General features: G+C 48.8%; 1 protein-coding gene across 5 annotated transcripts in view; it reads left to right on the forward strand.

The window, feature by feature from the left end:
• The first annotated feature begins 2,485 nt into the window (after nt 1–2,485).
• Rasgef1a (RasGEF domain family member 1A) overlaps nt 2,486–23,957 on the forward strand; it is an 84,973-nt gene continuing 63,501 nt past the window's right edge. Inside the window, exon 1 of one of the 5 annotated variants that reach the window (XM_076940379.1) lies at nt 2,486–3,017. The gene's annotated coding sequence lies outside the window, so the exon portion shown is untranslated. Of the gene's footprint in view, nt 3,018–4,994; nt 5,084–5,186; nt 5,335–5,443; nt 5,592–23,957 lie in introns of those variants that run through there. The other 4 variants (XM_034512409.2, XM_034512407.2, XM_076940380.1 and 1 more) reach the window with 4 other exon arrangements.

A 23,957-nucleotide genomic window follows, 5' to 3' on the forward strand; every position in this document is an offset into this window, starting at 1 on the left:
AAGAAGGAGGGGGGATGTAGGGGAAGTGGCTGAGGGGTGCTGGTGAATTTCCTGTGGGTTTAGTGTGACCACAAAACCATGTGATTTCCTTAACAACCCTCAGACAGCTGAGGGGCCATGTGGAGAAGGTGGGGTGGGGTTCATCTATCACTGGAGAATGTCAGGTCCAGAGGCAAAGGGAGGAATGAGATGCAGGTTGGAGGTTCAGGTAAGACTGTAACACATAGCTGAACAGGGGCCAGGGAAGTCAGGAGAAACAGGTCAAGTGGAAATGGGAAGACCAACTGGGCATGGGACCAGAGAACCTGAGAACCATAGACGCTTATGGGACCACAGTGCTGGCAGCTGGCCAGATGACAGATGACAGTCATGGTGGCAGGTCTACATTAGGGTGTTTCAGGGGAACACAAATCTTCAGGGGACAGCATCTGCATATGGTTGTAATGCTAAGCAGAGGGAAGAAGAGGGAAGGGGATCCAGGAGTCTACAGTGCAGTTTAGTTGGGACTCAGAGTGGCAGGAGAGGGGAAACCCACACACAAAGTGAGACAGGAAGCCTACAAGTTGGGAGCATGTGGGAAGAGGGTTAGTATGAGTGAAGATGGGCTGTCTGGGCCCACACAAAGCTGCCTGCCATTGTCAGCTAGACAGTCAGCTAAACACTGAGTAGCAGGCTGTGTTTGGCCACTGTTTTAGAGAGTTTGTCTTATAGTGTTTGTGATATATGCTATGCTACCTGGCACAATGACAGATATGACCAAGATGGCTATAGTTATGCCAAGGAGGCTTCTTAGAGACTATTTCTCAGACCCACAGCCTACACTGTCCATTCACTCAACACTATCCCACTTGAACTCATGTGAGGGAGATCAAAACTACTCCTGGTCCCTTGTCCTGGATCTCAGCCGTAAGATCCAGCAGGGATCATCTAGGGAAGGCCTAGGGAGGATACTGGGGAAGGTGTCTGGCCAATCCAAGCCCCCACATAGGATCTTAGGTTTCAGAATCTTACCATGGACCTGGGCTTGTATGCTCTGTTTGAGCAAAAAGATTAATACGCAATTCAAATTTGATATGAAATGAAATCACATAGACACTCCACACATCCACCCTTGGGTCCTTCTTTTCTGTGACCCAAATACTTGTGACTATGTTTGCAGCATAAGCCCAGTTGCAAACATTTTCTATTTCTACAGTCATAACTATCCTGGCCTAATCTGCTTTCATCCTTAATCTGTTTATTATAACAGGTTTCTGTTTTCTTGTTTGTTTTTTTAGCATTCTAAATACAAAATACCTGAAGCTGGGCAGTGCATACAGAACAGAGGGTTATTTAGCTCTTTGGGGACTGGACTGATTGATCTGGCCTATAGCAAGCTACTCTTTGGTTTCAAACTGTTCACCATGGAGAAAGCATCAGTGAGCAAAAGAAACTATACAGCAAGACATGATAGAAACTGGGAAAGGTTCAGTAATTTATTAACAACCCCTTCCTGAGAACTAACCAGAGTCCCATGAGAGTATATCAGTATTTGAGAGAAGCACCCCAAGTCACTTCCACTAGGTTCTGTAACTCCAGTTCCAGAGGATCTGATGCTCTCTTCTGGCCTCATTGGACATTTCATGCACATGGTTCACAGACATACATTCAGAGAAACACTCATCATACACATAAAACAAAAATAAACCTTTAAAAATGTATTTAAAACATACAGACAGTATCTGAAGAAAGATATGGCCAGATGTTTGCATTGGAAATAATGTTTAATAACTTATTTTATAATCATTAAAAAAGTTTTGTAAATAATTTTATACAGAGCAAAATGTGTGGGTTGTTTTTTTGGGGGGGCGTGTATGAGATCATGTGATCATCACTACCAACAAGGAGGCAGCTACAGTTTGTCACCCCTAAAGGTTTCTGGCACTCCAGTCAAGATTTCCTTGACACCCATCTGGGAAACCATCGATCAGGTTTCATCTCTACAGTCTTCTCTTTTCTAGGACATCACATAAGAAGAGTTGGGCAGATGAATCAAGCTTGGCGTCTTTCGTGTAATGCAGCCAAGAATCAGTCAAGCTGTGCTCAATACTAGCTCTTCTCTTACTGTTGGGAAGTGTTCTGTTGTCAGCTGCACCGCATGTTTTTATCCATCCATCCATCGTCTGTAGAATTTGGGGGTTGTTTCTGGTCTGTGGCCACAGTAGAAATTTTTAGAAACCCCTTTTCAGGAACAGATAGAATACAAGATCCAATCGAGTTAACAATTTAGAAGGTTTAGACTTCTTTAGCCAGCCCCACCCAGTTGGTGTGTATGGATTAGTCATGCTTTGCAAGGGCATGCAGGGCATTTCCTAAAAATAGAATACATCCTAACCTGTAAATAACATAAGAACAAGCCAGGCACGGGGGAGCATGCCTGTTAATCTCAGCACCTGGGCACCGAAGCAGTCGGGATTAAAGTGCCCGATCACCCTGGGCTACATAGAGCCTATGCCCATAGTGCCAACTACTCTGAGAATTAGGTGAAGGTCTGCTTGAGCTTGGGAGTTCTAAATCAGTCACAGCAGCACAGCAAAGATCCCTCATCTCAAAAAAAGATAGGCAGCTTGGTGATGTAGCTCAGTGATACAATGCCTGTTTACTGTTTGTGAGGCTCTGGGTCTCTCTCTCTCTCTCTCTCTCTCTCTCTCTCTCTCTCTCTCTCACACACACACACACACACACACACACACACACACACCTGGTAATCTGTCACTGAAAGCCTCCCCACAGTTAACACAGAAACCCACAGCTAGACACTGTGTAGAGAGAGAGAAACTTTGGAGCACTCAGTCCTAAATGGGATGTCTTCTTAATCTGCCAAGGATCGGGAAGGGGAGGCAGAGCGATTCTAAGAGCAGGAAGTGGTGGATGATGTCAAGGAAACAGTCTTTAAGACTCAACAGGATGGATGCGCACGTGAATTCAGACTGGAGCAGCACCCACAGGATGGACACCCGTGCCCACCACTGAAAAAGGTGAAAGGATGCAATGTCCCACCCCTAACCAAGATTTGTTTGCAATGGATACCTACTAGGAACAGAAAAATCAGCATTTTTTTTCAGTGGAATGCCATTATTACCCACACTCCAGGGCAGGCCTAAAGCCCAGGCTCCGTTTTTTTTGGGGGGTGGGGTGGGGTGGGGTGGGTGGGTGGGTGCTTTTTGTCTTGTTATTTTATTTGCCTGTTTCCCCCCTTTGTTTTTTTTTAGAAAGAGAATTACATGAAGTAGGTTGGAATGGGAGGTGGGAATCTGCAAACGGTTGTGGAAAGGGAACAGTGATAAAAATACATTGTATGAAAATTTTAAATAAAAAAAAAAACAAATGCAAGCTGAATGTTTATTAAAGACAGGGGTGGGGTTGGGGGAGGGGGAACAAAGTGAGAAAGAACCAAAGGGAGGGAAATCTTTTCACAATGCAAATTCAGGGGCAAATGTCTGTTAATGTAGTCACGGAACTACTGTATTCCTTTAAGGTGTCTATTGGACACACACTTTTGTTTATATGTTACACTTACAAAATGTTTTAAAGCTTACATCAAATGAGCAAACAAAGGGAATAGTGGGAAGAGATATAAATTAAAATGGGCCGTTTGACACGTTATGCTTTGAACTCTTCCTTTTCCTTCTCCTCCTCTTCCTCCTCCTCTCCATCGGAGAGCTAACTCCTGAGAGGCTAACTCTCCACCACTGTGCTGTATCTTCAGTCTTGATCTTCATTACGGTAAATGTTTCCATAAAGTATTTTTTTAAAAAGCGAGGTCATGATATTATTGTGTAAAACCCTCCTGCTCCTCGGCTCTCTGTGTTAAAAACACGATGGGTGACCAGGTCAGCTGCTCTGTCACTTGACACGTCCTGGAGTCTCTTCTCCACTACACCCACTCTGGCCTGCGTGCAGGGATTCTGGACCCCAGGATCTTTGCATTTGGTCTCTCTTGGACCTCAGATGCTCTCTTCCGTGTCAGCATGGCTTGACTCCGTCAGGTCTTTGTTCAAATGCCCTTTCTTCAAAAGATTCCCTGGACCACCCCAAATAGATCTTTCAACTTGACTATAACCACATTTCCTATCTGTTCTCTCCTCTGGGGATTAGTGGTACCAATGCTTTTTGGACACCGACCCCCCCCCACCCCACCCCCGCGCACCTGCCCCTCCCAGTCTACTTGCTATGACAATGTCAACTCCAACCAGGCAGGAACCATCACAGCTGTACTCAGTGACCAGATCAATGATGACATCTAGCATATAGTAGGTGTTCCAGAAACTCGCTGAATGAGTGAAAAGGATCTTTGGTCTCTTCAAGAGATGCACGGGAGCCCCTCGTGATTTTCTGTACAGACCCTGCAACCTGTGGGCTTTCTGTGTGTTCTGCTTGTTTTGATCTGGCTGCCTGCCCTGGACATTCTGGATTCTGGGGCTATCATCTCAGAAGGTTCTACTGGAAGCCAGAATGCTCAGATCTTCCCTGTGGTTCTGGACAAATGGGAGCCATAGCATATCTCAAGGTGACTTTGGAGCCTTGACCTGTCACTCACCAGCTCTGAGATCACGCAGGTTCATTTCACCTCCCCAACATCAGTTTTCTTATCTGCTCATAGGGAATCCAAAGCCTACCAACCCGTCAGGGTGACTGGGAGAAGGGAGCACTTTCCCCACCAGGTACCACTGATAAACATGTTCACAGCACTCCTAGAGTCGCCAAATGGGTTTTAATGAGGCAGCAACATCATCTTTGGGGCTGTTGGCTGCCATATCCATTTTCAGAGAAAGCCTGGCCCGCCCTCTCCCGCGGCACCTTCGCCCCGCACCCTCCTCTGCTCGCCCCGCGCCCTCCCGCTCGCTCCCCGCGCTCGTGCTCCCGGGCGCCGGCTGCGGAGGGAACTGCTCTGCCCGCAGCTGGCGCAGAGCGGGGGCGGCCGCGGGTGGGCGGGAGCCGCGGGCCGGGGCGCCGAGCATGAGCCGCCGGCGCCGGCCGCGCGCTGCTCGGGGCCGGGCTGCGGCGCGAGGGCGGCGCGGGAGCGACGCTGGCGCGGACCGAGGTAGGCAGCGGCAGCCCCGCGCGCCCCTCGGCTCCTCTGGCGAGCCGTCCCCTCGGGTTGTCAGCGCGGGCGGGCGTGGGTCCGGGGACCGGCGCCCCGTAGGGCGACGTGGAACCCCGCGTGGAGTTCCTGGAACTCCGCCCCGGGCTGGACGGCGGGACCCCTGCGCCTCCTGCACCTGCCGCGCGCGGGGCGGCCGGGACGAGCATGGTGGGAGCGCACCGGGTGGCAAGCGTGGGCACCACTGGCAAGTCCACTGCCCAGGGCCTGGCGTGGGGGGAGGGGGCCGGGGATCCGAGGAGCTCAGGGCTGCGCAGTTGGAAGTTTCCATTTGCTCTTGTGCGTTCAGGGTCTAGGGTGGCATCTCACGCATTTGCTCTTTGGCAAGGAATTGGGGCGTAAGCACTGCATTTGAGGCTAGAGAGCCAGGGGGCATGGTGAGGTGCGTCCCTCTGTCCCGTGGGCCGGGGTCATTTGAAGGACCGTTTGGGAGTGCACACTTTGACAGGTACCGTTGGCTGATTCTAGACAGAATAAGCGTGGTGTGTGTGTGTGTGTGTGTGTGTGTGTGTGTGTGTGTGTGTGTGTGTGTGTGTGTCTCCACGTCTGTCCATCCTGCGGCCTGCTGATTGGGGAGGGACTGTGCTGATGGGTCCTTGATGTCTCAATCTCCAGCTACCTCTGAGAGATGCAGCTAGTGGATATTGACAAAACCCGCCTCTTGGAAGCTGTCTGGGGGTTGAGACTTGAGATGATCAGGTTCCCTCTTTTCCTACTCTAGACACTGAACCCCTCTTTTTGTTCATATCCCTTGCTTGTATTAGCTGTATCCCACTGTGGGACAAGCAAAAGACTCAGATGGCTTCCCGCCCCAGGTTTAGATTGACACACAGGGGCCTTCATCTCCCAGGGCTCTCCCATTTCCTTCTTGATTTGGTCTTGTCCACCCCAGCCTCTGTGGGCAAGAACCTTCCCTACTGGGGCTTGGGCTCTCCAGAGCAAAGCAGCACCCCATATCCCGGTAGAGAGTTGGGAGACCACATATTTTGACTTGTGAGCCATGAGCAGGCCCCTCTGAGACATGGTTTCAACAGAATCATACTATATGGTTTCTAAGACTCCTGGGGTATTTCCATGTTGGTCTTTGGCTATACCACTGTAGGGCCACAGTACCTTAGCCCAGGAAGGAGCTCTAGAGTAGGACATCAGGGACTCCAAGTTGTGTGTTCTGGGAACAGAAGAGTGGGTTTCCTGGTGGCCAGCCTTTTTTTTTTTTTTTTTTTTTTTCTTTTATGGCTGTGGATTGTAGTGGTCCAGCAACAGCTTGAAGTGTGTGTGTGTGTGTGTGTGTGTGTGTGTGTGTGTGTGTGTTTGTGTGTGCTTTCCTAGGCCCATAGCCTCTGCTTCTGAGAAGAGAGTAACCAGATTCCATGATAAAGGTGTGGAAGCTATGTTCGCTTGCTCATGTCCCCTGGGGTCTGGGAGCCCAAGCAGATGTTCCCAGACAGGGATGGCTGAGGCCTGGTCCAAACACCATCCAGGAGTTTTTTGTTTTGTTTTGTTTTTCTGAGATGTGTCTTCCTGCTACCAGTGGATGGCTGCCTTTTACCTGGCAAATCGTGGCAATGGAACCGTTCATACAGAACAGACCGGGTTTTGGTGTAACTTAGCAACTGCAGACAGACGAGGAAAGAGAGGAGAGGGAGGAAGAGAGTCGAAAGAGAAGGGGAAATGCTGGGCCCTACAGAGGCCTGGCTGAGGGGTTAAAGTCCCCCCACCCCAGTACACAGGTGAGGAGCAGGCTTGCCAGCCTAGTTACTGGGTCCTGGAGAGGCAAGCAAGTAGAATTTGGAATATGCTGGAGGGGTCTGTCTCTTCATCCAGTAGATCTACTAAGAAGGCACCTGCGGTGAACAACTTAAGTTGGTGGAATTTACATGTAGTCACGCCCCCCCCCCACAACTGTGGGGACCACTCTAATCTGGCTTGGGGTTTTTGCCAGTGTTGTCCAGGGCAGCTGACAAGGCCTTGGAACTGTCTTAGAACTGCTGTCTCCCAGAAGCTACACTGCAAAATAGGTCAAGAGAAAAGATGCCATGTCAAGGCCGGGGGCATCGAGCTCTCCCTTGCTATGGAGGTTCTCAGTAGACTGTGGTGCCCATGTCTGCATTGCCCTATGCCATAGGTGAGGCCCTGCTGGGGAGAGAGACCTGGTCAAGGCATCTCTGGACTCTGCCAGGTCCCTACCTTCTGCTCTCTGATGGGACTCCTCCCTCCCTCCTTCCCGCTTTTCCTTCTGAGGCCATCTGCTCCAGCTATGGTCTGCTCTGGCTGTTTTTCTCTCAGAGCTTCCAGAATCTGCCTTGTGTGATTTCCGCCCACTCCAGGCTGCCTCCCAGGTTTCTCTGCTTTCCTGCTTGCCCACTTTCCTCCTGCCTGTGAGTGTGCACTTAGCAAGGAAGTGATGCACTGAGGGAGAGAGGAGGCAGGGGTACCATGGGGCCTCTGGAGGTGATGGCTGTGGGGGAATGACCCTGATACCCTCTGGTACCCTGGCCCTTTGGGGCCTTGAGTAGACACATAGCTCTCTTTTTGGTGATATGCCTTTCTCACATGTTTCTGGCCTAGAGATCGGGGCTGTTGATACATGTGAGAGTTAGACACAAGGGATTTCCTGGCCCAGTTCAGAGTGGACAAGCTGTTATGAGCCCATCAGTACAATGTTGCCGGGTTGGGGGTCACCAGGAGGGTTCCGTACAGCAATCCTGGGACATAATTTGGGAAAGATAGCTGGCATCAGCAGGGCCATGGTGTGACTAGAACATGGGGCGGGGGGGAGGAGGGGGGCAGAGTCCGAAAGGCCAGGATGTTGCAGCTCAGAGTTGGAAAGGGCCTTGTGTTTCAGGGCCTTGTGTTTTGGGAGAGCTGGCAAGTGGCTGCCTTAGGCCCCATAGAGTGTTACCTGTCAGTTGAGGGAGTTAGGTGTACATGTTATCCATGACTAACCGTACGTAAGGATGACAAGGATGCTGCACAGGAAGACCCAAATGGCTGTGAGCATTTCTGAAAAAACCACCTTTGATCATACAGGTGCAATTGAGCATGATTTAGGATTACCTGTCCTGTGACCATGCCCTGAGAAGCTTCTCCCTCATCATTTAATTGACGCAGAACTTCCTCAGGGATCCTCGGTTGGTTCTGGGATGTGAAATAGGTTACTTAACATGTAATCACCCTCCCCACTGTGAGGACCACTTTGGCTTGGGGCTAGGCTTTGGCCAGTGTTGTCCAGGGCAGCTGACAGGGCTTTGGAAGCCTGTCTGTCCCTCTTGAGTTGGCTGTGAAGTCAGGGAGCAGAGCACTCGCTCTGAAGGGAGCCTGGAAAGGAGGCCTGAAATTGGGCCTGTGGGACTCCCACTGACTCTGAGTAGAATAGCCTGGGGCCAGTGACAGACACACACACACACACACACACACACACACACACACACACACACACACAGAGAGAGAGAGAGAGAGAGAGAGAGAGAGAGAGAGAGAGAGAGAGAGAGAGAGAGAGAGAGAGATTCACTGGTGGGAACGTTTCCAACACCAGGGTACAGCATTGGAAACATGAGGTGCTTTCAGTTCCCCGGTTGACAGGTAAAGGGATCTGCACAAGGCTCCTCTGTGCTTGAGTTCCCAAGGTCCTGCCCACCCTCATCACCATGCATGACTTGAAGATGCGTTCTCTGCCTGCTTACTCCGCTGTCTCACCTCCCACTCATTCCCCACCCACTCCCATCTGGTTCTCACCCCTTCATCAGGGAGACCCACTGCAGAGGCTATGAACTTCACCGTCCCGGATTCCAGATGCTCTGTATCCAGGTCTGGCTGCCTGGCTCTTGGTCCTCTCTCTCCTCTGACCTCCCTGGAGGCCTCTCTGTGGCTTTACCTCTTGTTTGAGGACAGTCAGTGTTTTTATCAGTCAGGACCTGGGCCCTCCCTGCAACTACAGCTTCCATTTTTCACACTGAGCTGACCCCAACTCCTACCAACCCCAGCTTGGACCTGGGACTCCTTTAGCGTGTGTACTATGTTTGCTGGCCTTCTTCTAGGTGACCCATGGGTGGCCTATCTACTGCCATTCTGTCCGGAGCCTCTCCTGTCTCAGTATTGCCATCTGAGCAGCCAGCTGCAGTCCCCTCTTGCATTGAGGCAACATTCAGCCTGGCCTAGCCCATCCCAGACTCTCTTGAACCCCCTTCCACTTATGGAACTCTCTCTTCTGAGCCTGGAAAATTTCAATGTCTTCCTTCCCACAATACCCTTTCCCTACACAGGCACGGTCTCTGCTAGGTCTCCCTTGGCCCTTAACATCTTTTTAAGTGAGTCTTCCTGTACAGACATGATGTACAAGTACCCCAAGCCTGTACATTGAGTGTCTCCGAGTGTCTTGTCTGTCAGTGATTCCCTATACCTCGGTCTACCTCAGTCCTTTTGCACCTCCCTCTCCAGGACACTGGCCATTCTGATGAGATACGGGTTGAATTTTCTGAGCTGCTGGGAATAGTGGGACAGAGGTGAAGATCTGTGTCTGAGAACATTGAATACAGAGGTATAAGACATGTTGCTCTCCACCTTAAGGAGAGGAGAGAGGAATAGACTTAAGAACTCTGGGACAGGTAGAGGGTGTAGGGAGAGGACCTGTCCTGGAGGGATTAGTGGGGACAGAGCCAGGAGGCCAGTGCCCTGCCTGTCACCACCACACCAGTTTTCTCCAAGTATCACCCTCAGACTCTACCTTAAAGAGAGAGTTCTCCCTGGATGCAGTTGCCATGACAACACTGTTAACAAAGACTAGCTTCTGTGGAGGAGGCTGGCTCACCCAGAAGCTGAGGGTGTTGGGAAAGGGTGTGCATTCTGATGAGTGTATCTGCAGAGCCTTGTCTCCCCTCCCCCACTGAGGTCACCCAGATCTTGAGGACTTTCCCTGACTTTACAGGCCTCTGGAACCCAGACCCACCCAGTATGAATGTGGAGTGAGCTGTAGCTTGGACACAGGGCCAGTCTCAGGAAAGCCTCCTACCTGGAGTGTGGAATATATCCAGTCCTCATCTCAGATACTTCCTAAGATGAGTTACTATAGTCTGTTGTGCAAGCCAAGGCTCATAGGCTATAGGATTCTGTGGTCCAGCTCCTCTGGGCTTTGAGCTCTGAACAAACATTCATGGGCTCTGTTCCCCCATGTAGAGTGTGGTTTGGATTAAATGAGGCAATGCAGCAGTGGCCCCAAGCAGGTCACAGGGTGGGTCCCTGAGCTTGTGGAGGGGAGGGAGCCTTGATGGGCAGATCCAGTTCTCTGTCCTGAGAGCTGAGAGAGAGTTGGCTGAGGTTGGTTGAGTGTATCAGCTAGGACATTAGGGATAAACCAGGTTGGAGGCTAGAGGCTTACAAAGGCACTTGGGGAGTTCCTAGGGTACTGAGATGCAGAGCAGGCAAGGGGACTGTGTCAATTATTCATTTTATTATTGTTGGTAGTAGTATAGACACCCCCATTCTCTCCCCCTCCAGGCTGGATGAAGAGTGGAGCCCCCGGGAGAGCAGCACAAGAGCTAGTGAGCATGTAGGCTGTTCTAGAAGAGCCTAGGCCTTACATACACTATCCAGGAAATACAGGGCCCTACCAGATAGTTGCACTTTGGGGAAGGGGTATCCTGTGCTCTTTGCCCATTCTTTCTCTGGCTGTGGTGTTTCAGAGAGCCTGCTAACCCAACCCAAATGGAACTTTATGATCTGCAGTGAGGAAACCTTTGCCGAGAAGGCGCCTGAGACGAATCATTTGTAAGGGGGCGAGTACCTTCAAAGACTTCCAAGGAGGTATCGACAGTGGTCCAACCTGGGAAGGCTGGCCAGAGCTGGACGTGCACAGGGCAGCATGGGGTGAAGGAGAGCTTCTGCATAGATGTGGTCTAAGGGGAAGATGTTAACAACCCATGTCATCACCTGGGTCGCACCCCGAGTGATGGAGCGCTTGTAGGTGTAGAAGCTTCTGATCAGCAAGCCGCAGCCATGCTAGTGAAAACTGCCACAAACCAGACGTGACCTCACCTCAGTGGAGAGCAGACAAAGACTGTTCTTCAGTCTGAGCCGATGACACCAGTACAGTTATGAGAGCCAGAAAAGCCAGAACAGATGACTCTAAAGCAGCTATTTGTGAGAGTCTGAGGGCATAGAGTCAAAGGAACATCAGTGGAACTATGAGGAGCTTAGGGATAACTGGTTAGAACACAGTCGAAGGGTATCTTGGGAATGTGGCCAATGTCATGATGTTATAGACAGGTCTCCCACTGACCCTGAGAGCCCATGTTCTCTGAGGAGAAACCCATATTTCAGGTGCCTCTTCCCAGCCTGTGGTGGAGAGACCAGGAATTGGCATGAGGCCTGGGGGGTGGGGGGGAGGTGTGCTTGAGAGTGTATGGAATGCCCTGGCCTCTCCCTGTGTCTGGAGAGCTTCCTGCCCTATGGCATCAGGGAACTAGAGACTTGAAAGCTGCTCTGTGGTCTGCAGCAGCTCTTGCAGCTCCAGCTCCAAGATGTGTCTTGAGATGACACTGAGATAAGAAACTGTGAGGAACACTGTGGCAGACGAGCCATGAGAAGTTTCCTATAGTGAAGTGCATGACTGGATCAGTCCTAGTTGGGATGGAGAGAGGAGCCAGGAGGGAGCTGCAGGAGTGAGGCCAGCCAGAGTGCGTTCACCCTGTCCCTGCTGAAGCTTTCGTGTGATGGCATGGTCGAGGGACTGTGTGTGGATGTATAGTCTGTGACAATATCTGGTTCATAGTCTGTGTGTACCAGCCCACCTCAAACCCACCACTTCCCTGCAAGCCTCCCTGTGTCCCACCTAAATTAACATGACCAAGGGACTGACTGACTGATGTAGTTCTGTCTCTGGAGCATGCATTACACCCCCCTGTCCCCCAGGGTCTGGGACAGCATGGCTGGTTTCCTTGAGGGATATGGCATGCCAGGTTGGTCATGAAAGATGAGGGAGTTCAGTGGGGGAGTGTCTTTAGTTGGTCTGCTGTTTATCTCAGGTCCCCTTTCAGGACAGGATCTTCTTGGCAGGGCTAAGAGTAGATGCCTCACATCAGGGTTAGACATACCTGCCTACTCTGATATATGAATGCTAGGTTGAATTCAGATGAGCCATGCCTCAGTTTCTTCAGGGAAGGCAAGTGTAGACATTAACAGTACCAGACCTCTGTGAGACACAATCCCATCCCTGTAGCTCTGAGATCATCTGGTACAGATATGAGACATTATGGGCCACGAGGACAGAGTGCTTCATATCCACCCATGAAATCTCTCCAGCGTGGCTGGCGGCTTCACTAGGCTTCAGCCTTGTGCTTGTTCATACCTGGCCTTCCAGGCTGTAGCCAGCGGGTAGAGGGATAGGCTGGCATCTCAGTTGAGTCTGTCACGTCCAGGTCAGCAAGGGAAGCAGAAATGAGTCCCACCAATCCCTAAGAAAACCTTGTAGACTAACCCGCAGCCACACCCAGACACTGTTCCATAGTGTAAAAATGACAAGCACAGGAGGATGTAGCACCAGGGCTGGCACTGGAAAAGGAGTATGTGTGTGTCCTAGGCCCGCTTCCATATAGGCAGGGGACACCAGACTGGCCTGTCCTTTCTCAGGCCACTGAGGCGAGGAGCAGAGATGGAAAATGGCCCGCCATGCCAGAAGGGGCCTGAAGTGCAGCATGCTCGGCGGTGCTGGAGGGGGTTTCTCACTCATCCGCTGACTGCTGAGCTTCTCTTTCTCAGATCACTTCATTTATTAACTTATACCCTTCCCTCCATCCCTCCCTCCCTCCCTCCCCCCTTTTTCCTTTCTTCCTTTTACAACTTAGCCATCTGGGGGCTCTGTCCCCTGGTTCTTTCTACCTGGCCCATGGTCCCCTTGGCCCCTGCCATTTTCTGTAATCACAGTTGGCCCTATGGTTTCAGAAGCCAGGTCTAGACCAAGAGCCAAATTCCATAGGCATGGCCTGAAGCCAGGTTATTATGCAAACCCCAAACAACTCTGTCCCCCTTGCTCTGCTCCCCATGTCCCATGCCACCCTACCTTCCCTGGCCATTGGGTCCCATGACCCTCCAAGAGGCTGCAGTCAGCTTCCAGGGTCCTACATTCTGCTTCTCTCGACTCTCACAAGTGGTCTGCTCCTCTCCTCAGACTTTCTCCATACTGAGTCCAGGCTGGCCTGGCCACCCTCTATGAGAACTCTTCTCGCAAGAGCCCCTTGTCCTTTCTGCATATGCCCTCAGTGGGCGTTTTGTTCTCCTCGGGGCAGGCACAGGCCACTTTTCTTGTTACACACCAGCACTCTGTCTCACCTGCCACCTGCTCTGCTCAACTGTCTTCACGGTCCCTGCCGCAGAGATTTCAAAGCTGGTGGTTCTGGCTAGGGTTGGGGAGGGGCCCAAAGCTTTCCCTGGCCTCCAGGACTTGGGGCTGTTGGTGGTTCCTGCCATGCCCCCCCAGCCCATGATGTCTGGCCTTGCCATTCTCTGCCCCTGAAGCAGGCTGGCTTTGTTTTCTGTCTTTTAGCCTCTGTCCTCTCAACTTCAGCGTACTGGTGACATTCTGCTGTCATATACCAGCTGGCTTCCACCTCACCACAGCATGAAGGTGAATGGGGAGGCAGGAACAGAACCTTTCTTGTGATGGGGCCCTGGCAGCCCTTGGTGACCTGTCCTCTCCTGTGTGGTAGTAGTATAGCCTGTGGTAGCAGGGGCCACTAAGCTCGGAGATTAGCAGTCTTCCAATATGGAGTGTCCACGCAAAAGGCAGGAGTGGGCAAAGCTGCATGGGAACTCAGGGCTGCTGCACCTCACAGGTGCAGCAAGAAAGTCCTCTGCTGACTCTGAGCCCCCGAGAGACACTGTCGAGAGGAGCTGTGTGTTCCCTGGATGGAATAGTAACTGTGACGGTTTACTCAGAGCCCTGGGCCCATTTCTAAGCACAATAAACTTGAAGTTGTGATGGCGGCATCGGAGGGGGTGATGGAGGTGTTGGTGACGGTGGTGATAGTGATAGCGGGGGTGGGAGTGGAAGAGACCGTGGTGCTGATGGGAGGGATGATGGTGGAGGTGGAGGTGTCGGTGATGGCGGCCGTGGTGATGGTAGTTATGGTAATGGTGAAAACATTGGTGATGACGGAGGTCGTGATGGGTGTGGGTGTGGTGGCGGAGGAGGCAGTGGTGGTGATGGTGGAGGTGGCGACGGTGTGTGGGAGACAGGGGATGCTAGAGAGAAATACGATGCTTAGATGCTGGCAACAGAGTCATAAAAGCATTCTGATATCTGCTTGGTTTGTGGAGGACTTTGCTGAGGAACAGTCAGACCTACACTGTGTTACGTGGGTGTGTCTGTGGGTGGGCACACACTTGGCTAGCTAACTCTGCTTCCTGTCTTTTCTTTCCCCTGCCCTGGACATCTGCCCCCACACACCTGTGGGAGCAGAGAAGGTGCAAAGCTGCTCCCTGGAGAATAGTGGGGACCAGGCTGGCACCCCTGTATCTCCTGGGAGCTGAGTTAGGATGGAGGGGCAGGAGCAGGAATCTTAGCCATGAATGGAGAGTGAATCATTTAGTTCCAGCCCCAATCCTGCTGCCAAAATCGTATGAGGCATTTGGTGTTTCTCTGTGCTTCTCAACCTCAATTTTCACATTTGTGAAGTGAGCTCAGGTCTGCTTGGTATAGAGGGGAGGGGGATGCAATAACATCCGAGGATAAGCCCTGGTATATCTCAGTATTCACTGAGATATTGGTGCTGGGGTGGAGACTGCCTTCCAATACGATCTCAGCAGAGCCAAGTGCCGGGAGACTATCTGACAAGAACTATCATGGGACTTGGGTTGGCCAGGCCCAGAGTACCAGGCTGGTCTTAAGGTTAAAATCCAAGTTTAGGCTGTCTCCTCTGAAGCACCAGGATCCCTGTTACTCTGCAGTAAGGCAACCAGGTTGGTCTAGACAGGACCCCTCAAGATCTATCCCTGGGGTGGGGAGCTAGAGGGTTGGTGAGGCCCTGGATCCTCCGGTACTCCAGTACCAAAGGGGAAATAGCTCAGCATTCAGGGAGGATGTAGCAGAGCTGGCTTGGCCTGAGTTTCTTGCCTCTTGTTCCTTCTGTTGCCATGGAAACAGACTAGCAAAGCTTCCTTCCCTATGCCTCACCCCTTGAAACTGATGGAAGAGGCAGTCTGGAAGGAATAGGGGAGCAGAGGGAGAGAAGCCACAGACCAGCTGATCCTTGACCCTCAGATGGGAGGATCGGAGGGAAACAGCTTTCCCAGGGTCTGAGTACAGATCAGTGCAAAGCCAGCGTGAGAGTGCAGACCCTTGGTCCTCTTCAGAGTGCAAATTCCAGGGCTGCATTTGTTTTAATAGCCTTCAGAAAGTAACATGGGTTCTTGTGGAAATAGGTTCTTCCTGTCTCCAGGCTGCCCTTGTGTTTCAAAGTCCCCTCTGGACATTCCTGGCTTGGGCATACAGCAGCCTGACACTCCTTTTTATGTGGTATTTTATTTTATGAGGCTGTTAGGGTTATGTGTCTTGATTTTACACAGATGTATCTGGGAGCATCCTCTCTGAGTGTGGAGTGGCCTTTTTGTTTGTAACAAAGTGACATGAAGGTGCATTTGTCATGTTGCTAGATTTTGGCAAACCATCCACCATCACGGTACTAAGCCAAGATTCCTTTTTCAATCTGCACGGGGCCTGTTTCTCTACTCCTTATCCTTGCCAGTCTGATTAATGAGATACACCTTATTCCAATTTTAGTTATCATGTAATTTTAGTTATCTCATGTAATGAATTGGATTGGGTATTTTTTCCTACATAGATCTTCCTGGAACCAGGGATATAGGTCAGTGGCAAAACACTTGCTTTGCACATGGGAAGTCCTGGGTTTAATTGTCAGCAGTGAAAAAAATTACCTGTATTTTTTGGTGTTCTTATCATGCACAGAGATTTCAGTTGGACTGTTGGTCTCGTTTGTCTGTTTTGTTTAGACAGTGTCCGCCTTGCTCTGTAGCATAGGCTGGTCTGGGATGCAGAATCTTCCTGCTCAGCCTCCTGTATCCTGGGATTATAAAGTGTACTAGTGCTTGTTTGTTTGGTTTCTCAAGACAGATTTCTCTGTGCAGCTCTGGCTGTCCCGGAACTCACCCTGTAGACCAGGCTGGATTTGAACACAGAAATCCACCTGCCTCTGCCTCCTGAGTGCTGGGATTAAAGGCGTGCACCACCACTGTCCAGCTGTAAGATCTTTGAATATTAGGAAACAGGCACTTTTAAGGATGAGTTACAAATACTTTCCCCAGTTTATTGTTTTCATTTCTCGTGTTTGGTTTTTTTTTTTTTTTCAGATATTTAAAATACAAGTAGCAAAAACAGTTATTTCAAACTGACTTGAGTTTTAGAAACATCCGTATTGGGTATGAACCTGCTGAGGTTAGAGATGGGTGCCCACCTGTAATTTTAGAGGTCTCAAGCTAACAAGAAGTCTTCTCTGCAGCTATGAAGAAATCTCATGCGATTTCCCCATAAGCTTATGGCTTTGTCAGACTGGTGATTTGACCCATTGGCTAGGGATCCAGCTTCTGTTTTCCAGACAGCTACCCATTTGCCCAGTGCCACCTGTTAACAACCTTCTCTTCAGAGCATCACCTTTACCCTGCACCAAGATGCACATGTTTGGGGTTACTTTTAGACTTGGCTGTCTGTGGCCTTCCTTTAGCTGGATATTAATGTGCTAATGCCAAGTTTTAAATGGAAACTTATTTTGAGACAGGGTCTTTCTGTATAGCCAGGTCTAGTCTTGAATATTCAATTCTCCTGCCCCAGCCTCCTGAATTATATGAGCCAGTCTGGCCAGCCCAATATGAGTAACATCTGAGATGGTGAATATGGATGTGTTAGACATGGTTCTTATAGAGGAACAGGACCAATATAAGGCGTATACACAAGCACACACACACACACACACACACACACACACACACACACACACACGCAAACAAAAAAACAAAAGGGGGTTTGCTGGTTTGGCTAGCATAGTAGGAAGTGGATAGTCCAATATGCACTCTGGAGAGACAGAAAACCTGGTAGTTGCTCAGTCATGAAGCTAGATGTGGCATCAGTAGAGTTGCTGGCATTTAGTTATGTTAGAAGTCTGGAGATGCCAAGAGCACGATAAAGGTACTTACCAACGGACAAGTGGAGGCAGGCAGGTGACCTGAGCCACCTGTTGGAAAGTGACACCCACTTTGAGGGTGATTTTTCCTTTCTTGGCTAATCCTTTCTTGAAATAACTCCACGGACATGCCCAGAGGTGTGTCTCTCAGGGTGGTATAGATCCCATCAAGATGACAGACCAACCATCATGGATCTATCTGCCCTTGTCAACTGATTCCCAACAGCATTGTCTTATGTTACATTTAATGTCCAAATTAAGACAATGACAACATTGTAATTACAATTAATATAATCTAACTATCCCATACAGCATGGAAAAATGCATTATTTATCCCTCCAGAAGAGATGACAATCTCTTGAGAAATGCTTACTCTGTTAATATTCCATAGCTTACTAACTGTATAGATTCATAATACTTGTTTTTTGTTTTTGTTTTTCGAGACAGGGTTTCTCTGTAGTCCTGGCTGTCCTGGAACTCACTTTGTAGACCAGGCTGGCCTCAAACTCAGAAATCCGCCTGCCTCTGCCTCCCAAGTGCTGGGATTAAAGGCGTGCACCACCACTGCCCAGCATAGATTCATAATACTTAAGCCTGGATCTCAACTCGATTGATGTGATATTAAACAGTGACAGAACAGTAGGGGAAATACAGACATGTATCTGCTTTATATATGTAGATATGTGCACATACATCTCTTCTTTAGTCTTTAAATTCCTAATGAGATATCTCACTGATCTTTTCGTGTAAAATCCATGACATTTAAGTTTTTTTATTTACTTATTCATTTTATGTGTATGACTGTTTTGCTTATATGTATGCATGTTTGTGCATGCTTGGTACCCATGAAGGCCAGAAAAGGATGTAAAATCCCCTGGAGCTGGAGTTACAGGCAGTTGTGAAGCACCGTATGGGTGCTGAGAACTGAATCCCAGATCCCCTGGAAGAGAGCCGTGAGTGCTCTTAACCACTGAGCCATCTCCCCAGTTCCTACAAACAGATTTTAAATAAAATAGAGCAGAAATATCCATGGCAACTATAATTCTCCTTTCTGGAACCGGAGCCCAGAATCTACACAAACAGAGGACTAGGGTGTGAAAGCCTTGCTCCACTTACAGGGTGGGGCAGACCTCCAGTCCTGCTGCTCTCCCAGCTACTGGAGCAGTCATAGTGGATGCTGGCTGAGAGCATGCGCAGTCTTCCGACTGAGACCCTTGCTCCAGCCCTCCAAGCTGCTGTCCCCTGATTGGCACAGTGACTGCATCTTTAAAAGGCCATCCCACTGATGGTGCCAGCTGCTTCGGGTTGGTGGAGGATATGACAAGACGGGTGCGTTCCACAGGCAGGAGCCCACTCTTGTGTTTATTTGGTAGTGAAGTATGTTCCTTGATCAGAAGCAGTGTGGAAAAGGCATTCCTTAACAGCACAGAATATAGTTTTGGCGAAAGCATTATCATCAGGAAAGGAAAATGCATACCTAGAGTGAGTGTCTGTTCCAGTAAGGATAAAGCACCGTCTTCCAACAGTGGAAGTGGTACAATGCAGTCATCCTCCCACCCTGGGAATGGCGCCACACCAGGAACTCAGTATTGGTGCCTGCTGCTGGCAGATCTGGCACTCAGCAGCAGCAGTAGCCCGATCAGCCTCGGTGACTGAACGCTCATGCCGCTGAGCCCATGTGTGTTGCGTTTCCCCTTGTTATGATGGAATAACCTGACAAGAACAGCTTAAGGAAGGGAGCACTTACTTATTCTGGCTCCCAGTCTGAGGATGCAGCTCACCATCAAAGGGAAGGTGTGGCAGCAGGAGCTTGAGGCTTGGTCACACTGTGTCTGTAGTCAGGAGGCAGTGACATGAATGCTGGCACTCCATCCAGTCCCTCTTTATTCAGTCCAGGACTCCAGTACCTTGGATGGTGTCAGTACACTGAGGGGTAGCCTTCTCTTCTCAGTTAAGCCTTTTAGGATAATTATTTAAGTCGCTCAATAATGTTCTAATATAAAATGGCGCCATTTTAAATGTAATAGTTTAAAGTTATTCTTTGAGAATTTTATACATGAGGCCATGTGTTTTGATCATGCTCAACCCCCATTCCGCCTCCCAACACCACCCAGATTCTCTCTCCCAAATCTCCCTCCCAACTTCAAGTCCCCTTATCATAACAGAATAACCTGCAGAGTCTAATTAGTGTTTCCCATATATGCCTGAGTGTGAAGGTATCTGCTGGAACGTGGCCAACCCAAGAGAGCCCACGTCCTTTAAGAAGATCTGCAACATATATTTTTCTTATGTAAATGGGCTGGTTGTTCCTTCTAGCAGCCATCTACTGTCAATAGCTCCTCAGCTAGGAGGAGGGGCTCCTGTGACCCTCCCTGATACATTCTAGAATGTTGGTCCCAGCGATCTTGTGCAGGCTGCACAGGCAGGCAACTACGGTTGCTACGGAGTTCACGAGTGCAGCGGTCCTGTCCTGTTAGAAGATGCTGTTTCACCCAAGTTGTCTCTCACCTCTGGTCCTTAAAGTTTTGCCTCCCCCTCTTCCGTGATGATCTCTGAGTTCTGTGAGAAGGACTCGTGACATGGATGTTCTATTTACTTAAACTAAAATTCAAATATAATCACATTACTTCCTCTCTTTCCTGTCTTTTCTCCAACCCCTTTCACGTCCTCCCCCCAACCTCAAGTCCCTCTCAAATGCATGGCCTCCTTTTCAAAAAGTTACTGATTTTTTGTGTGTGAATGTTGCATCATGCATCCCAATCCCACTCATCTCCCCCACCCATCCCTTTGTATCCACTCTCCACCCTTGCAACCTCCCCCACAACAGAAAGTAAAACAGGATAGCTTTAAAAAATATAAGCTCTTTGTGGAAGCTGTAGTGTGTCATAATGTGTCCCACAGTGTGACTCTTTTGTCCACACATTTTTACTTGTAAGTGTTCACTGCAGTGAGTCATTGGTCTGTTTCAAGGCCTCTGCTTAGGCTACACCATCAACACTGGATCCTCACTAGGACTTCTCTCAGTTATCCTGTTGTTGCCCTGTGTCATGGGGGATCCTGCAGCTTTGGATCTGCAGGACTGGCCCTTTTACATGTTCCAGTATTTCACAGATGGGGTAGATGTTGTGGTGGGCTAACTCAAAGCCCTGGATCTGGGCCCGGGAGGTAGCTGAGTTGATCAGTCTGCCAGCTCACTTCCACCCACACCACTAGAGCGAGGTTGCCCTGTCACCCAGTGCTGTGGCCAGCAAGGGGCAGAGCCAGCTCTCCACATTCTCATGACCTTAGAGCCGCCTCTCTTGCTTGCCATAAGTGGCAAGGAGCAAGGGGGAGGGGAACCTCTTCCTTGGCCACGCCATGCCATTGTAGACAAGTGGTAGAGCCAGCTTTTCCATGCTCATCCCCTCAGGGCCATCTCACCTGTATCCTTGTCACCAAGGTCAGCTTTACTATTCTCCCCAGGCAAAGTGGAGGGATGGCCTCTTTTTGATGAGTTTTGTTACTTATTGTATTAGTTTTCTATTGCTGTGATGTAACACCACAACCAAGATTATTTATAAAAGAAAGAATTTAATTGAACTTTGCAGTTCTAGAGTTTAGAGTTCATGATGGTGGAACAAAGGCCTGGTATCAAGAACAGCTGAGAACTCACATCTCAGATGTTGAACAAGGAGTACACTGGGAATGGAGGGTTGTCCAGTCCAGCTGGACAATCAAGTGGGACCCTTAGACCCTGTGGAGAGGACTGAGATGCTCAAGAAAATAAGGAGGCACAGCAAGTCAAGAAGTCTGATCAAGCTGGCAAAGATTTTATTGTTCACACAGGTTATATACTCTGAAAACAGGATATGGGGAGGGGTAGGAAAGGAAAGAGGGCTTTGCAGGTGGAGGAAGCTAGCTGCAGCTGTGGGGTCTAACTAAGTTATTCTCACAAAACCTTTCCATTATCAGGGGTTCTAAAATCATCTGTCTAGCATGATGTTGGCTAAATCTAGAGATCAGGAGGAAGGGTTACTAAGGTGGGTTGCTATGAGGCCTTGTCTGAAGTTCTGAGAACTGACAAGTGAATCATGGAAGGTAAGCAGAAAGAAGAATAGTAGATAGGAGAGCCAAGGGTGAGTGTTTGCCAAGAGTAAGGCCTTGTCATGGCTTCCCACAGAGGGAGGCTTTTGAAACTTCAAATTCACTTTCAAGATACACCCCCTCCAATCAGGCCACACCTCTAAATCCTTCCTAAAGAGTTTCATCAACTGAGGACTAAGTATTCAAACATATGGAGACCATTTTCATTCAAACTACCACACACATATATGCCTAAATATATAAGTACACCCTGTGGATACATTTAGCATGGCTTGTGTGTATTTGATTTCAAGGCTGACTACTTTGTATTGATTAGCTACTTAAGGGTCTCACCCCTATGGGAGGTGAGTTCTCTCAGCAGTTGTTAGTTACCTGAAGTTCTTTGTCTAGCGATGGGACTCCAGAAGATTCCCTGCTTCTGCATTAGTGTGCCCATTGATATTTTCATTGCTTAGATATTGTTTAAACAGCTATATGGTTGAGGTACCATAGATGTAGCTTGCCTGTCATTCCTAGGAGACACAATCTCACAGCAGAATCCCTCTTGCTCTTCTAAACTTTCTGTCTCCTTTTCTGAGATGTTCCCTGAGCCTTAGATGCAGGAGGCTCCCCACGATCCATTGGTCACTGCATTATTACCTGTTGTGGTTTCTGCGGTGTCTCTGTTTGCTGTAAAGAGAAGCTTCTTTGATGAGAGGTGGAAGCCACGCTTGTCTGTATGTATAAGGATGACTTACAGATTGCAGGTAGAAATTACGCATGTGACCTCGGCCCAGTTGGGAGGCCCTCTGGGTCCAGAGCAGCTAAGATAGAACACAGAATTTAATAAGTAATAACTCAGGATTAACCGCATGGAGGTTAGGCAGTGGCTCAGCTATTGTGCTGCCTAAGGCATATTAAAGTATATATACTCTGTATATATCTCTGTCTGTCTGTCTGTCTATCCATCTATCTATATCTATCATCTATCTCTCTATCTAGCTATCCATCCATATCTAGCTATTTATCTATCAATCAGCCCATCCATATCTATCTATTTATCTATCAATCATCTATCCATCCATCTATATCTATCTATCTATCTATCTATCTATCTATCTATCTATCTATCAACTATCTAAAGAAATTATGCTCATATACTCATGCAGTAAAGTCTCAGTAGTAGGTTCCCTTCTAAGACCCATGATCGTATTATCTCAGAGTAGTTGGCTGGGTTTCTAATATCAGGTGTGATTTTCCTTCTATTGAGTGGGCCTTAAGTACATTTAGACTTAAATGGGCCAACAACCATTTAGTTGTTGGTTATCACCTGAGACATTAAGTGCCACTATTACACCTTTAGGGATATCTTTGCTGTTGTTCATTGTTATGGTTTGCTGGCATATCAGCAGGATAGAGCTGTTAATGACTTCCCTCTATTGGATGTTTACATAGTGCCTTCTGGTAGTTGAAAACAGGAAGGAAGCTTTTAGGTTCGATCCAGCTAGAATCTTCTAAGTCCTATGTCAGAAGGGTAAAATGTCTTCAACCACTGAGGACTTACCTGCAGCCTCTGGGAAACAACCAAAGGGGAGCAGCATTATCCTATATTGCTCTGGGAGTCTCTTAGAGTACGCTAACAGCTTGAATGAGGCTTTTTCATGCCTGGTATTTTTTTTTTTTATCAGATAGTCTATGGCTTTTGTTGGAAGCATTGTCAGCTAAAAACAAATCTATGATATGACCCAGCTCTACCATTTCAGGGCATCTTCCCAAAGGACATGACATCCTACTGCACAGCAGGCTTAGTGCTCTGCCCGACTCAGCAGTGCTCATTTCTTCTCTATTTGCAATAATAGAAGCAACCTATCCTTCAACAGATGTATGGATAATGAAAATGTAATTCATACGCACCACAGAACAATATTCAGCTGTAAAGGAAAATGAAACCATGAAATTTTCAGCTAATGGATGGAACCAGAAAAGATAATCCTGAGTGAGGTAACTCAGACCCAAAGAGACAAAGGCCACATAGTCTCTCATCCGCAGCTCTCAGCTCCAGACCTTCACATGTGAGTGCACAACATGGAGTAGCTGCAGAAACCATGAAAAAGGGACCGAGGCAGGAGTATAGAGTGTAGACTTGTGGGGGTAGGGGACTCAGGGGGGATGGGAAAATTTAGGAAGGGGCTCTAATTATAGAAGGGGGAGAATTATCAATACAGAGAGGAGATGGAAGAAGGGACAAATAACACCAGGAAGCTTCAAAGAATTGTATTATTTTATGTTTACCTAAACTATCATCTGTCTGTCTGTCTGTCTATCTATCTATCTATCTATCTATCTATCTATCTATCTATCTACCTATCTATCTATCGAAGGTAGCAACCACTCTGGAGTTTCTAATAAAGCAGTTGCACATCAGAGGACAGGAAATAAATCCAACCAACATTCACTAAGAGTTCAATGGCATGAAGATGCAGGTTACGTTGTTGGACATAGGCCCTTACACTACCAAGAAAGCACAGTGCTTAGCCGGCATTGGACTTGGTAAGCCGTACATTTCT

This window comes from Arvicanthis niloticus, chromosome 9 (genome assembly GCF_011762505.2).
Source record: "Arvicanthis niloticus isolate mArvNil1 chromosome 9, mArvNil1.pat.X, whole genome shotgun sequence".
NCBI lineage: Eukaryota > Metazoa > Chordata > Mammalia > Rodentia > Muridae > Arvicanthis > Arvicanthis niloticus.